Genomic DNA, 15,006 nt, shown 5'->3' on the forward strand with positions numbered 1-15,006 from the left:
TCCAAAATTTTACACTGTTTAGGGAAATTTTTTTTTATTACCAATTGCTTAATGCTGGCAGACAATCATCTGACCCATAGGTGGCAGCCATCTCAAGCCAGAGGACGAGAGGACTCTAGCCGCCACGCATATATAGGATTTAGAGTGAAAAACTTTGTTTTTACGGGTTAATTTTTACCCTTCTATCTGGCAACAAAACTGACACCTTTTTTACAAGGAGTCATGTTGCATAGACCACAATACCTGCAGTCATAATGCAAACAAAAAACATAACTCTGATAATCTATTTGCACTGTCCTTGAAGTTGATTGGTCCACACCCGAGACAGCTTTCCTTAGAGCATAGTCTCACCAGTCAACTTCAAGGACAGTGCATACATTATCAGAGTTATGTTTTTTGTTTGCATTATGACTGCAGGTATTGTGGTCTATGCAAACATGACTCCTTGTAAAAAAAAGGTGTCAGTTTTGTTGCCAGATAGAAGGGTAAAAAAACCAATTATATTTTTTACTGGCAAATGAGGTTCCAATGGGGTCCAGACGATGTCGCCGTTGCCCCTCGAGTGGAGCTGCGTTGAGATCCAGCGGCGGCCGCTTAACCTATTCAAGTTCATGTATTAGGTGTAGCCCTGTGAGCTATTCGGCTCTTGAATCGGGTGCAACGGCAACAAACAAAAAACAAAAACATGAACAAAATAACATCTTAAAGTGACTGTGACTGAGTGCAAACAGAAAATCCAAGAAAAGACAGCAAAATATTGCAGAAAAAGCACCGTGCACCAACGCTGTGTGCAAAAATCCCAGTGGGATGCAAGTCAAACAACAACCACAAGACAACTTAGATTAAGGCCATCAGTCTAACTCTATACTCCAACAAACAAACATGGCCAAACCGAAAAACTTTTCGAAAATCACCAAAATAAAGCCATGAAAGCAATGAAACGGTGGTCATACGACAACAGATTGTGAAGCTTCGTGTTCAGCCAGCCGCTCATATAAACGTTGCTTCTTCCGACCACTTCCACGTCACGAGAACCGATTTTGACACACCACCACCACCCTCAAGATTTTCCAGAGCCGGGGTTGCCAATCTTCCGGTGGGGAAAATAAATAAGAGTAGTGGGAAAACAAGTTCTATTTCTCTTTCACCAGTGGCAAAATATAGTAATAGGCTTTTACCCTTGCTTACCCCGAGCTCTCAATACTCTGATAGTGCATTGTCTTTGAGTTGTACGCCTTTTGGCGTCATCTGGTCCAACACCAATGGAGATTAGGCTCTAAGAAAAGCTGTCTCGGGTGTGGACCAATCAACTTCAAGGACAGTGCATATCATGATCATCATCAGAGTTGTTTCTTTTTGTTTGCATTTTGACTGCTTGTCTTGTGGTTATTGCAAACATGATGCCTTGTATAAAGGTGTCAGTTTTTGTACCAGTTGAAAGGGTAAAAAACCTATTACTATATTTTGCCACTGGTAAAGGAGGTCTCATAGTGTAAATGCTTACCCTGAACTCTCAATACTCTGATAGTGCGCTGTCTTTGAGTTGTACGCCTTTTGGCGTCATCTGGTCCAACACCAATGGAGACTAGGCTCTAAGAAAAGCAAATTCTGGACCGGTTTGGACATTCCATTGGTTCGTCGGCTCCGCCTGAGCACGTGATACAACCGCAGTCGAGCAGCTGTGACTGACCTCCGAGCCACCTCGGCCCAGTACCAAGGAGCCCGCGTCACTATGAATGGAAAGTCACCGTTAAGCGCCATGTGTGGAGAATGTTGCTCATAGAATAACTGACTTAGCAACATGTCAGCCGGGGCGTCTCCTCCCTTACCAACACGTCAGCTGGGGCGTCTCGTCCCTTACCAACATGTCAGCTGGGGCGTCTCGTCCCTTATCAACATGTCAGCCGGGTCGTCTCCTCCCTTACCAACATGTCAGCTGGGGCGTCTCCTCCCTCACCAACATGTCAGCCGGGGCGTCTCCTCCCTTACCAACATGTCAGCCGGGGCGTCTCCTCCCTTGCCAACATGTCAGCCGGGGCGTCTCCCTTACCAACATGTCAGCCGGGGCGTCTCCCTTACCAACATGTCAGCCGGGGCGTCTCTTCCTTAACCAACATGTCAGCCGGGGCATCTCCCTTACCAACATGTCAGCCGGGGCGTCACGTCCCTTACCAACATGTCAGCCGGGGCGTCACCCCCACCCCCCTCGGCGTCGTAATCCGATTCGCCCCCTCTCGGCAGCGAGTGGCTGGCGCGTTGTGTGCAGAGTACAGTGCAACTCCTGCGACATGCGCCTGTGAGCATGTAGGCGCCCCCACACTCGATCGCTCGCGGCACTTGCCCCAGCGAGCCGTCGTGGGGGGTCCCACACAGACACTGAGACACAGACGCACCCACTCAGAGTCACACACAGACACTGAGACACAGACGCACCCACTCAGAGTCACACACAGACACTGAGACACAGACGCATCCACTCAGAGTCACACACAGAGACACGCAGATGTCCTCACAGACACACATAAAGACACTCACATAAAGACACACAGACACACTCAGACACAGGTAGACACACACAGGTAGACACGCACACAGATACACATTCAAACACAGACATACACACAGACACACACTCACAGACACTCTCTCACAGACACTCACACAGACACACACACATACACTCTCTCACACACACACAGACACACACAGATACGCACACACATACACACACACACAGACACTCTCTCTCACACACACATACACACACACAGACACACACACACAGACACTCGCCCTCACACACAGACACACACTCACACACAGACACACACACACAGAGACACACACACACATACACACACACACAGACGCACACTCACACACAGACACACACACACAGACACACAGACACTCACACACAGACACACACACACAGACACACACCACACAGACACACACACAGACACTCACACACAGACACACACAGACACACACACACACAGACACACATACACACACAGACACACACAGACACACACACACTCTCTCACACACACTCTCACACACACAGACACACACACACGCGCCACGCTCGCGATGGCAAGGCGGAGTCGCTGCGCGTGCTGCTGCACGGCGACCGCCTCGTCTACTACCCCGGGGACATCGTCTCGGGCGACGTCTCGTTCAGCCTCGGCGGGGCAGCCTCCTCCTGGCTCAGAGGTCTCTACTCCACCACCAACTCCACCAACAACTCCACCACCACCTCCACCACCAACTCCACCACCTCGCACCACCACCTCGCACCACCACCACCACCACCTCGCACCACCACCACCACCACCTCGCACCACCACCACCTCGCACCACCACCTCGCACCACCACCCCTCAGCCTCATCATCCTCCTGTCTCTCCTGCTCACGTCTCTCCCACCTCCACCACGTCAACCACCACACCTCCACCTCACGTCTCTCCTCCACCACCTCCACCACCTCCACCTCCATCACCTCCACCTCCACCACTCACCTGCTCACGTCTCTCCACCACTACCACCTCCACTTATCCTCCCAACTCCACCCTCCTCACCACCCTCTCCCTCCCTCTCCCCACCTCTCCCCACCCACCCTCTCCCTCCCTCTCATCACCCCTCTCTCTCTCACCACCCTCTCCCCACCCTCCCCCCACCTCCTCACCCACCCTCTCACCACCCTCTAACCACCCTCTCACCACCCTCTCACCACCCTCTCACCACCCGCTCACCACCCTCTCACCACCCTCTCACCACCCGCTCACCACCCTCTCACCACCCGCTCACCACCCTCTCACCACCCTCTCACCACCTCTCACCACCCGCTCACCACCCTCTCACCAACCCTCTGCACCACCCTCTCACCACCCTCTCACCACCCTCTCACCACCCTCTCACCACCCTCATCAACCACCGCGCTCACCACCCTCTCACCACCCGCTCACCACCCTCTCACCACCCGCTCACCACCCTCTCACCACCCTCTCACCACCACCCTCTCACCACCCTTCACCACGCCTCTCACCACCTCTCACCACCCGCTCACCACCCTCTCACCACCCTCTCACCACCCTCTCACACCCTCTCCCTCCCTCTCATCACCCCTCTCTCTCTCACCACCACTACTCCTCCCTCCCCTCTCACCACCCTCTTACCACCCTCTTACCACCCTCCCCCACCCTCTCACCACCTCTCACCACCCTCTCCTCCTCTCAACCACCCCTCACCACCCTCCCCCACCCTCTCCCTCCCTCTCACCACCCTCCCCCACCCTCTCACCCACCTCACCACCCTCTCACCACCCTCTCACCACCTATCCCTCCCCTCTCATCACCCCTCTCTCTCTCACCACCCTCTCCCTCCCTCTCACCTCTGCAGCCTCTCAGCTGCTTTGACGCAATCGCGAACTGGTGAAGTCACTGAATGTTGAAACTGGTCCAGAGTTTTCTATCATCCCTGTGTGTGTGTGCGCGCGTGGGTGTGTGTGTGCGTGTGTGTACCCGTGCGTGTGTGTGTCCGTGCGTGCGTGTGCCCGTGTGTGTGTGTGTCCGTGTGTGTGTGTGCGTGTGTGTGCCGTGCGTGTGTTTGTGTCCGTGCGTGTGTGTGCCCGTGCGTGTGTGTGCCCGTGCGTGTGTGTGCTCGTGCGTGTGTGTGTGTGTCCGTGTGTGAGTGTGTGTCCGTGTGTGTGTGCCCGTCCGTGCATGTGTGTCCGTCCGTGCATGTGTGTGTCCCTGCGTGTTTGTCCGTGCGTGTGTGTGCGTGTGTGTGTGTGCGTGTTCGTGTGTGTCCCTGCGTGTGTGTGTGTGTCCGTGCGTGTCCGTGTGTGTGTCCCTCTGTGTGTCCGCGGGGCCCCCCACCACCCGACCCGGGGCCCCCCAGCCGTGCACGCCAAGTGCGTGGGCCGCTGCCAGGTGAGCCAGAAGGGGGGGGGCTCCTCATCCGAGCCGGAGGCAACGGAGCAGTACGTGCGCCTCGCGCTGCTGCTGTGGAAGAAAGGTAACGTGGAGTGGGCACACGGGGGGGGGGGCACTCCCCCACTCCCTGCCCCCCCCTCCCTGCCCCCCACTCACTGCCCCGCTGGCGGACTCAACTGCACAACAAAAACAACAACCACAACAACAACAAGAGGCAAGTTTTTTCGAATTCGGTCAAGAAAGGAAAGGGCACTGCTTAGGAATGCCAAGCAGGCCAATAACGGGGGATGAGGTGGTTGTGGTGGTGGTGGTGGCGGCGGGTGGGTTTGGCGGGTGGTGGTGGTGGTGGCGGGCGGCGGTTGGTGGTGGGTGATTTTTGTGGTGGGGTGGTGGGGGTGTGATGGTTGGTGATGGTGGTGGCGGGTGGTTGGTGGTGGCGGTGGTGGTGGCGGGTTTTGATGGTGGCGGTGTTGGTGGTGGTGGGCGGCGGTGATGGAGGTGGCGGCGTTGGTGGCGGTGGTGGTGGTGGCGGTGGCCCGTGACGTCTCCGCTATGGTGGGGCTGTTGTGAGTGACCTCTGACAATCTGGAGTTGTCATCAAGAGGAGAGAAACCTCCTAATTCGCTCGCCTCACTCACTCGGTCACAATTAAATTATTTAAATTTAATTTATTATTTTATCTTTAGGACGTGACTTAACCAAAGAACCAAATAATAATTCCTGCAGTCACGAAAGTTCTAAAATTACGAAAGAACCTCCTCGTGGTTCTTGACCTTCCCGTGAAAGCGACGTCACCGTCTTGTCTACCAACGAGGGGCGTTCATCAACGATACGACAACGAGCGATGGTCCGGCACCGGTTGAGATGCACAACCACCACCCCTGGCCTGGCTCGCTCTGGCTCGCTCGCAGTGGTCTCTGGCTCGCTCTGGCTCGCTCGCCGTGGCTCCGGGCGCCGTTGACCAGCCAGCAAGGTTTCCTTCCCTGTTTTCCAGACTCGTCAGGAGCACTGGGCTCCGGCAACACCCCCAAAACAAGCCTTCCCCTTCACATTCATCCCCTGCCCAGTGAGCCTGCCGCACCGCTCGCCCTCACTCGCTTCGCTCAAATCGCTCACAACTCACGTCGCTCCTGGCTCACTCACTCCTCACTGGCTCGCTCACGATCGTCTCGCTCAACAGATTCACCTCACTGGCTCGCTCACTCACTCGCTCACTCACTCACTGGCTCACTCACTGGCTCCTCGCTCACGCACTCACTCGCTCGCTCACTCGCTCACTCACTCACTGGCTCGCTCACTCACTCACTTCGCTCACTCGCTCGCTCACTCACTCACTCACTCACTCGCTCGCTCACTCACTGGCTCACTCACTGGCTCACTCGCTCACTCACTCGCTCGCTCACTCTCGCTCACTCGCTCGCTCACTCACTCACTCACTGGCTCACTCACTCACTCGCTCACTCACTGGCTCACTCACTCACTCGCTCACTCGGTACCACACTGACTCGTTCACTCACTCACTGGCTCACTCGCTCACTCACTCGCTCCCGCACCGACTCGTTCACTCACTCACTCGCTCACTCTTCGGTACCACACCGACTCGTTCACAATCACTCACTCACTCACTCGTTTGCTTCCTCACTCGCTCACTCATTCGCTCACTCACTGGCTCACTCGCTCCCACACTGACTCGTTCACTCGTTCACTCACTCGCTCAATCGCTCACTACCACACTTGCTAACTAATTCACTCACTCGCTCAATCGCTCGCTCCCGCACTCGCTCACTCGCTCGCTCACTGGCTCACCCCTCGCTCACTCACTACCACACCGACTCGTTCACTCTCACTCGCTCATCTCTCGCTCCCGCACTCGTTCACTCAATCACTCGTTCACTCACTCGCTCCCACACTTGGTCATTCACCCCCCGCTCGCCCGCTCACTCTCGTCTGCCCCCGTCTCCCCCCCCCCCACTCTCCCCCACCCCCACTCCCCCCCCCCCACTCCCCCCTCCCCATTCCCCCCGTGCCCGCCCAGTGTCGGTGCCGACGTCGTTTGAGGCCGCTTTGGGCGCGTGGAGTACTCGGTGCAGGCCGGCTGGAGGCGGCGTGGTACCGCGCCGACCAGAGCGCCCGCACACCCCTCTACGTGCTCAACCCCCTCGACCTCAACCTGCTGCCCGACTGCCGCGTCAGTCCCCGCCACCGCCACCATCACATCACCGCCCCATCACTATCACCATCACCCGCCATCACTGACCACCATCACCGCCACCACCATCACCATCGCCATCACATCACTACCACCATCACCATCACTACCACCATCACTACCGCCATCAACCATCACTACCACCATCACTACCACCATCACCGCCATCACCATCACTACCATCATCACTACCACCATCACTACACATCACTACCGCCATCACTTACCGCCATTACTACCACCATCACTACCAATCCACCGCCATCACCGCCATCGTCACCGCAGACATCGCACCGCAGCCGCCCACCATCACCACCACCATCACCGCCATCACCACCCACCATCACCGCCATCACCACCATCACTACCACCATCACCGCCATCACCACCCATCACTACCACCTCACCGCCATCACTACCACCATCACCGCCATCACTACCACCACCACGCCATCACCATCACCGCAACCACTACCACCATCGCCATCACTCCCACACATCACCGCCATCACTACCACCATCACCACCACGTCGTCCACCACTGCCATCACTACCACCATCACCGCCATCACTACCACCATCACCGCCATCACTACCACCATCGCCATCACCATCACTACCACCATCACCATCACTACCACCCATCACTACCGCCATCACCAATCACTACCACCATCACTACCACCATCACCGCCATCACCATCACTACCATCATCACTACCACCATCACTACCATCACTACCGCCATCACTACCGCCATTACTACCACCATCACTACCATCACCGCCATCACCGCCATCGTCACCGCAGACATCGCCACCGCAGCCGCCACCAATCACCACCACCATCACCGCCATCACCACCACCATCACCGCCATCACGCCATCACTACCACCATCACCGCCATCACCACCATCACTACCACCATCAACCGCCATCACTACCACCATCACCGCCATCACTACCACCACCACCGCCATCACCATCACCGCCACCACTACCACCATCGCCATCACTACCACCATCACCGCCATCACTACCACCATCACCACCACCGTCGTCACCACTGCCATCACTACCACCATCACCGCCATCACTACCACCATCACCGCCATCACTACCACCATCACCATCGGCATCACTACCACCATCGCACCACCATCACTACCACCATCGCCATCACTACCACCATCGCCATCATAACCACTCACCATCCCAAGCCAATCACTACCGCCATCGCCATCGTCACCAACCCTGCCATCGCCATCAAAGCGACAGTGATAGGATCCACAGAGCTCGGGGCGATTGATGTGCAAGTCTCTGTGTGAGTCTGTGGTGTCTCTCTGTGTGGTGAGTCTGTGGGTCTCTGTGTGGTGAGTCTGTGGGTCTCTCTGTGTGGTGAGTCTGTGGGTCTCTGTGTGATGAGTCTGTGGGTCTCTGTGTGAGTCTGTGGGTCTCTGTGTGATGAGTCTGTGGGTCTCTGTGTGGTGAGTCTGTGGGTCTCTGTGTGAGTCTGTGGGTCTCTGTGTGAGTCTGTGGGTCTCTGTGTGAGTAGTCTGTGGGTCTCTGTGTGGTGAGTCCTGTGGGTCTCTCTGTGTGGTGAGTCTGTGGGTCTCTGTGTGATGAGTCTGTGGGTCTTTGTGTGTGATGAGTCTGGGGTCTCTGTGTGGTGAGTCTGTGGGTCTCTGTGTGTGAGTCTGTGGGGTCTCTGTGTGGCGAGGCTCTGTGGGTCTCTGTGTGATGAGTCTATGGGTCTCTATCATGAGTCTATGGGTCTGTGTGGTGAGTCTTGTGGGTCCTGTGTGGTGTAGTCTGTGTGTCTCTGTTTGGCGAGTCTTGGGTCTCTGTGTGGTGAGTTTGTGGGTCTCTGTGTGGAAGTCTGTGGGTCTCTGTTTGGCGAGTCTGTGGGTCTCGTGTGGTGAGTCTATGGGTCTCTCTGTGTGGTGATTATGTGGGTCTCTGTGTGGTGAGTCTGTGGGTCTCTGTGTGGTGAGTCTGTGGGTCTCTGTGTGATGAGTCTGTGGGTCTCTGTGTGATGAGTCTGTGGGTCTCTGTGTGGTGAGTCTGTGGGTCTCTGTGTGATGAGTCTGTGGGTCTCTGTGTGGTGAGTCTGTGGGTCTCTGTGTGGTGAGTCTGTGGGTCTCTGTGTGTGAGTCTGTGGGTCTCTGTGTGGTGAGTCTATGGGTCTCTGTGTGGTGAGTCTATGGGTCTCTGTGTGGTGAGTCTGTGGGTCTCTGTGTGGTGAGTCTGTGGGTCTCTGTGTGGTGAGTCTGTGGGTCTCTGTGTGAGTGGTGAGTCTGTGGATTTCTGTGTGGTGAGTCTGTGGGTCTCTGTGTGGTGAGTCTGTGGATCTCTGTGTGGTGAGTCTGTGGGTCTCTGTGTGAGTCTGTGGGTCTCTCTGTGATGAGTCTGTGGGTCTCTGTGTGGTGAGTCTGTGGGTCTCTGTGTGGTGAGTCTGTGGGTCTCTGTGTGAGTCTGTGGGTCTCTGTGTGGTGAGTCTGTGGGTCTGTGTATGGTGAGTCTGTGGGTCTCTGTGTGGTGAGTCTGTGGGTCTCTGTGTGTGATGAGTCTGTGGGTCTCTGTGTGGTGAGTCTGTGGGTCTCTGTGTGATGAGTATGTGGGTCTCTGTGTGATGAGTCTGTGGGTCTCTGTGTGGGGAGTCTGTGGGTCTCTGTGTGATGAGTCTGTGGGTCTCTGTGTGACGAGGCTATGGGTCTCTGTGTGATGAGTCTATGGGTCTCTATCATGAGTCTATGGGTCTCTATGGGTCTCTGTGATGAGTCTTTGGGTCTGTGTGATGAGTCTATGGGTGTCTATTATGAGTTTGGGTCTCTATGATGAGTCTATGGGTCTCTATGGGTGTCTATGATGAGTCTATGGGTCTCTGTGCGAGTCTATGACTCTCTGTGTGAGTCTATGTGTCTCTATGATGAGTCTATGGGTCTATCTGTGTGTGATGAGTCTATGGGTCTCTGTGTGAGTCTATGGGTCTATCTGTGTGTGATGAGTCTATGGGTCTCTATGATGAGTCTACGGGTCTCTGTGTGAGTCTATGGGTCTCTGTGTTAGTCTATGGGTCTATCTGTGTGTGATGAGTCTATGGGTCTCTGTGTGATGAGTCTATGGGTCTCTGTGTGATGAGTCTATGGGTCTCTGTGTGATGAGTCTACGTGTCTCTACGCTGAGTCTATAGGTCTCTGTGTGAGTCTATGGCTCTCTGTGTGAGTCTATGGGTTTCTATGATGAGTCTACGGGTCTCTGTGTGAGTCTATGGGTCTCTGTGTGAGTCTATGGGTCTCTGTGTGAGTCTATGGATCTCTATGTGAGTCTATGTGTCTCTGTGAGTCTGTGGCTCTCTGTGAGTCTACGGGTCTCTATGATGAGTCTATGGGTCTCTGTGTGAGTCTATGGGTCTCTGTGTGAGTCTATGGCTCTCTGTGTGAGTCTATGGCTCTCTGTGTGCCCGCCCCGTTGCGGCTGGCAGTGCCCGTCCGTGGTGGAGGTGCAGAAGAAGGTGAACTACTCGCTCTTCAAGAGCGCCACGGTCACGCTGGCCGTGAGCTCCGACCTGCGGGGCTACGTGCCGGGCCAGGTCATCCACCTCACCTGCCTCATCAACAACGGCACCGGCAAAAGCGTCTCCGGCATCACCGCGACCCTTGTGCAGGTGGGGCGGGGGGGGGGGGTGACCCCGGGCACCGGTGCCAGGCTTACCGATGCCGTGCGTGGTCAACGTCCCCACCGGGGTGGGCGGGGAGAGACAGGGCCGGGCGGGCGGGCCGTACGTGCTCTGCCCACGCACAACGCTCCTTCGTAGGCGCGGAACGCTCTGTTGAAGGCTACAACACGTCCGTGCGTGTGTGTGTCTGCGTGTGTGTGTGTTGTGTCTGCGTGTGTGTGTGCGTATGTGTGTCTGCGTGCACGTGTGCGTGCGTGTGTGCGTGTGTGCGTGTGCGCGTGTGCGTGTGTGAGTGTGTGTGTGCGTGTGTTGGTGTGTGTGCGCGTGTGCGTGTGTGTCGTCTGTCTGCGCGTGTGTCTGCGTGTGTGTGCGTGTGTGTGGGTGCGTGTGCGCGTGTGCGCGTGTGAGTGTGTGTGTGCGTGTGTTGGTGTGTGCGTGCGTGCGTGCGTTCGTGGTGCGTGCGTGTGTCTGCGTGTGTGTGCGTGCGTGTGTGTGTGTGCGCGTGCGTGCGTGTGCGTGTGTGCGTGCGTGCGTGTGTGCGTGTGCGTAGAAGGTGACGTTCCGCGGGCGCTGCGTGATGTACGACATGCGCACGCTGGCGCAGCTGGAGGGCGGCTCGGTGGGGGCGCGCCAGCAGGCGCAGTGGCTGGAGCGCATCGCGCTGCCGCCGCTGCCGCAGTCGCAGCTCTTCCTGTGCCACCTCATCGACGTCGACTACTTCGTCCAGGTACCGCCCCCCTCCCCCATAACCCCACTCCTCTCCCGGCGACGATCTTTTTTTTTTCCACCGCCACATCCGACCCGGCCCGGATGCGGCGCGGGTCGTCTTTTTCCACCGCCTCATCTGAGCCGAGCCGGCCCGGATCCGGCGCGAGTCTTTTTCCACCGCCTCATCTGAGCCGAGCCGGCCCGAATGCGGCACGGGTCGTCTTTTTCCACCGCCACATCCGAGCCGAGCCGGCCCAGATGCGGCGCGGGTCGTCTTTTTCCACCGCCACATCCGAGCCGACCCGCCTTTGCCTCCCTCCCCCGTCCCCGCAGGTGGCGATCCGCAGCATCGGCGTGGCGGCCACGCTGCCCATCGTGGTGGGGAACGTGCCGGTTGCGCTCCCTGGGGCCCGGGCCCGCCACGGCGCTCACGCCCACCGCACCGCCCCTGCCGCCACCCACGGCGGTCGGCTATGGCGGCGGCGGTGGTGGTGGAGACGGGCGGCTGTACGGTGAGACGCCGACACTCAGCCGTGTGTCACCCTGTGTGTGTCGCCCTGTGTGTGTCACCCTGTGTGTGTGTGTCGCCCTGTGTGTGTCACCCTGTGTGTGTGTCACCCTGTGTGTGTGTGTCACCCTGTGTGTGTGTGTCGCCCTGTGTGTGTCACCCTGTGTGTGTGTGTCGCCCTGTGTGTGTGTCACCCTGTGTGTGTGTGTCACCCTGTGTGTGTGTGTCGCCCTGTGTGTGTGTGTCACCCTGTGTGTGTGTCACCCTGTGTGTGTGTCACCCTGTGTGTGTGTCACCCTGTGTGTGTGTGTCACCCTGTGTGTGTGTGTCTCCGTGTGTGTGTGTGTCCCCCTGTGTGTGTGTCACCCTGTGTGTCACCCTGTGTGTGTGTCACCCTGTGTGTGTGTCACCCTGTGTGTGTGTCGCCCTGTGTGTGTGTGTCACCCTGTGTGTGTGTGTCGCCCTGTGTGTGTCACCCTGTGTGTGTGTGTCACCCTGTGTGTGTGTCACCCTGTGTGTGTGTCACCCTGTGTGTGTGTCACCCTATGTGTGTGTGTCACCCTGTATGTGTGTCACCCTGTGTGTGTGTCACCCCGTGTGTGTGTCGCCCTGTGTGTGTCACCCTGTGTGTCACCCTGTGTGTGTGTCACCCTGTGTGTCACCCTGTGTGTGTGTCACCCTGTGTGTGTCACCCCGTGTGTGTGTGTCACCCTGTGTGTGTCTCCCTGTGTGTGTGTGTCACCCTGTGTGGTGTGTCTCCGTGTGTGTGTCACCCTGTGTGTGTGTCACCCTATGTGTGTGTCACCCTGTGTGTGTGTCACCCTGTGTGTCACCCTGTGTGTGTGTCACCCTGTGTGTGTGTCACCCTGTGTGTGTGTGTCACCCTGTGTGTCACCCTGTGTGTGTGTCACCCTGACCCCGTGTGTATCACCCTGTGTGTGTGTCACCCTGACCCCGTACACCACGCTCACCGCACACCACGCTCACCACACCGCGCTCACCACAATCACCGCTCACCGCGCTCACCACCGCGCTCACCACACCACGCTCACCACACTCACCGCGCTCACACCCCTCCCCCCTCGCCGCCCCCTCCCCCCACCCGTGCCGTAGAGGCCTCTGCGACCGCTCTGCCCACCAAGCTGCACTCGCAGCTGCAGGACGGACGCTACTTCCCCACGCCCACGCACGCCGGCGTTGACGCCGACACCGCCGGTGCCAGCGGCGGTGCCTTAGCCCCCCTGGCACCGGTCCCCCCGGCGTCGCCGTTTGGTGTTGGCGCCCCTCATTTGCCTGGCGCCGGGGGAGACGGTGCCGTTCTTCAGCGGCGGCGCTGCCGGTGCCGCCGCTGGCGCCGCCGCCGCCTCGTCCCATCATCCTTTGCTGCTTCCTCCCGAGTTCAGTGCCGCCCTCTTTCCCTACGGTGAGTGGAGGGCGGCTGGGGGGATGTGTGCGTGTGTGTGTATGCGTGCGTGTGTGTGTATGCGTGCGTGTGTGTGTATGCGTGCGTGTGTGTGTATGCGTGCGTGTGTGCGTGTGTGTGCGCGCGTGTGTGTGCGCGTGTGTGTGTGCGCGTGTGTGTGCGTGTGTGTGTGTATACGTGCGTGTGTGCGTGCGTGTGTGTGTGCGCGTGTGTGTGCGTGTGTGTGTGTGTGCGCGTATGTGTGTGCGTGCGTGTGTGTGCGTGTGTGTGCGTGCATGGGTGCTTGCGTGTGTGTGCGTGTGTGTATGTGTGTGTACGTGTGTCTGTCTCTGTGTCTGTCTCTCTGTCTCCGTGTCTGTGTCTGTCTCTGTCTGTCTGTCTCTGTGCTCTGTCTCTCTGTCTCTGTGTCTGTCTCTGTCTGTCTGTCTCTGTGTCTCTGTGTCTGTCTCCGTGTCTGTCCCTGTGTCTATCTCTGTGTCTGTGTCTGTCTCTGTGTCTGTCTCTGCGTCTGTCTCTGTGTCTGTCTCTGCTCTGTGTCTGTCTTTGTGTCTGTCTCTGTGTCTATCTCCGACTGCTGTGTCTCTGTCTCTGTGTCTATATCTGTGTCTCTGTGTCTATATCTGTGTCTCCGTGTCTCCGTGTCTATCTCCGGCTGCCGTTCTCTGTCTCTGTGTCTATATCTGTCTCCGTGTCTCTGTCTCTGTCTCTGTGTCTATATCTGTGTCTCCGTGTCTCTGTGTCGTCCTCTGTGTCTCCGTGTCTCTATCTCTGGTCTATATCTGTGTCTCTGTGTCTATATCTGTGTCTCCCTGTCTCTGTGTCTGTCTCTGTGTCTCCGTGTCTCTCCGCACCCCCAGACCCGCCGCCTTCTACTACTAGAGCTGTCAGGCGGCGAGCGGCGACGGCGCACAGATGGACGCGCCCCCCCCCCGACCTCGCCAAGGCGGCAGCGGCGCCGGGGGGCCAGGGGCCCCCTGCGGGGAGTGAGGGGGGCCCCACCCCCCACCGCCACTGCCACTGGGGGTCCCCTAGGCAGAAAGACGCTGGCGGAGTGCACGGGGGGTGGGTGCAAGGCGCTGCGGCTCGCAAGCAGCGCCACTGGGCACGCACGCCACCACACCACCACCAGCACCACGACCCATGGCTCTCTGTTGGGTCTGTGGGTCTCTGTGTGAGTCTGTGGGTCTCTGTGTGAGTCTGTGGGTCTCTGTGTGAGTCTACGTGTCTCTGTGTGAGTCTGTGGGTTCTGTGCGAGTCTGTGGGTCTCTGTGTGTGAGTCTGTGACTCCGTGTGAGTCTGTGGTTCTCCGTGTGAGTCTGTGGGTCTCTGTGTGAGTCTGTGGGTCTCTGTGTGAGTCTGTGGGTCTCTGTGTGAGTGTGACCTCTGTGTGAGTCTGTGGGTCTCTGTGTTAGTCTGTGGGTCTCTGTGTGAGTCTGTGACTCCGTGTGAGTCTGTGGGTCTCCGTGTGATCTGTGGTCTCTGTGTGAGTCTGTCGGTCTCTGTGTGAGTCTGTGGGTCTGTGTGAGTCTGTGGTCTCTGT

The 15,006-nt window shown here is 57.5% G+C and overlaps 1 pseudogene; it reads left to right on the forward strand.

The window, feature by feature from the left end:
• Positions 1–2,615: 2,615 nt before the first annotated feature.
• On the forward strand, positions 2,616–14,453 carry LOC133360367 (arrestin domain-containing protein 1-like; annotated as a pseudogene).
• Positions 14,454–15,006: the final 553 nt, after the last annotated feature.

Source organism: Lethenteron reissneri, chromosome 68, assembly GCF_015708825.2.
Source record: "Lethenteron reissneri isolate LAM-NWPU_2019-01 chromosome 68, ASM1570882v1, whole genome shotgun sequence".
In the NCBI taxonomy this organism is placed as follows: Eukaryota; Metazoa; Chordata; class Hyperoartia; order Petromyzontiformes; family Petromyzontidae; genus Lethenteron; species Lethenteron reissneri.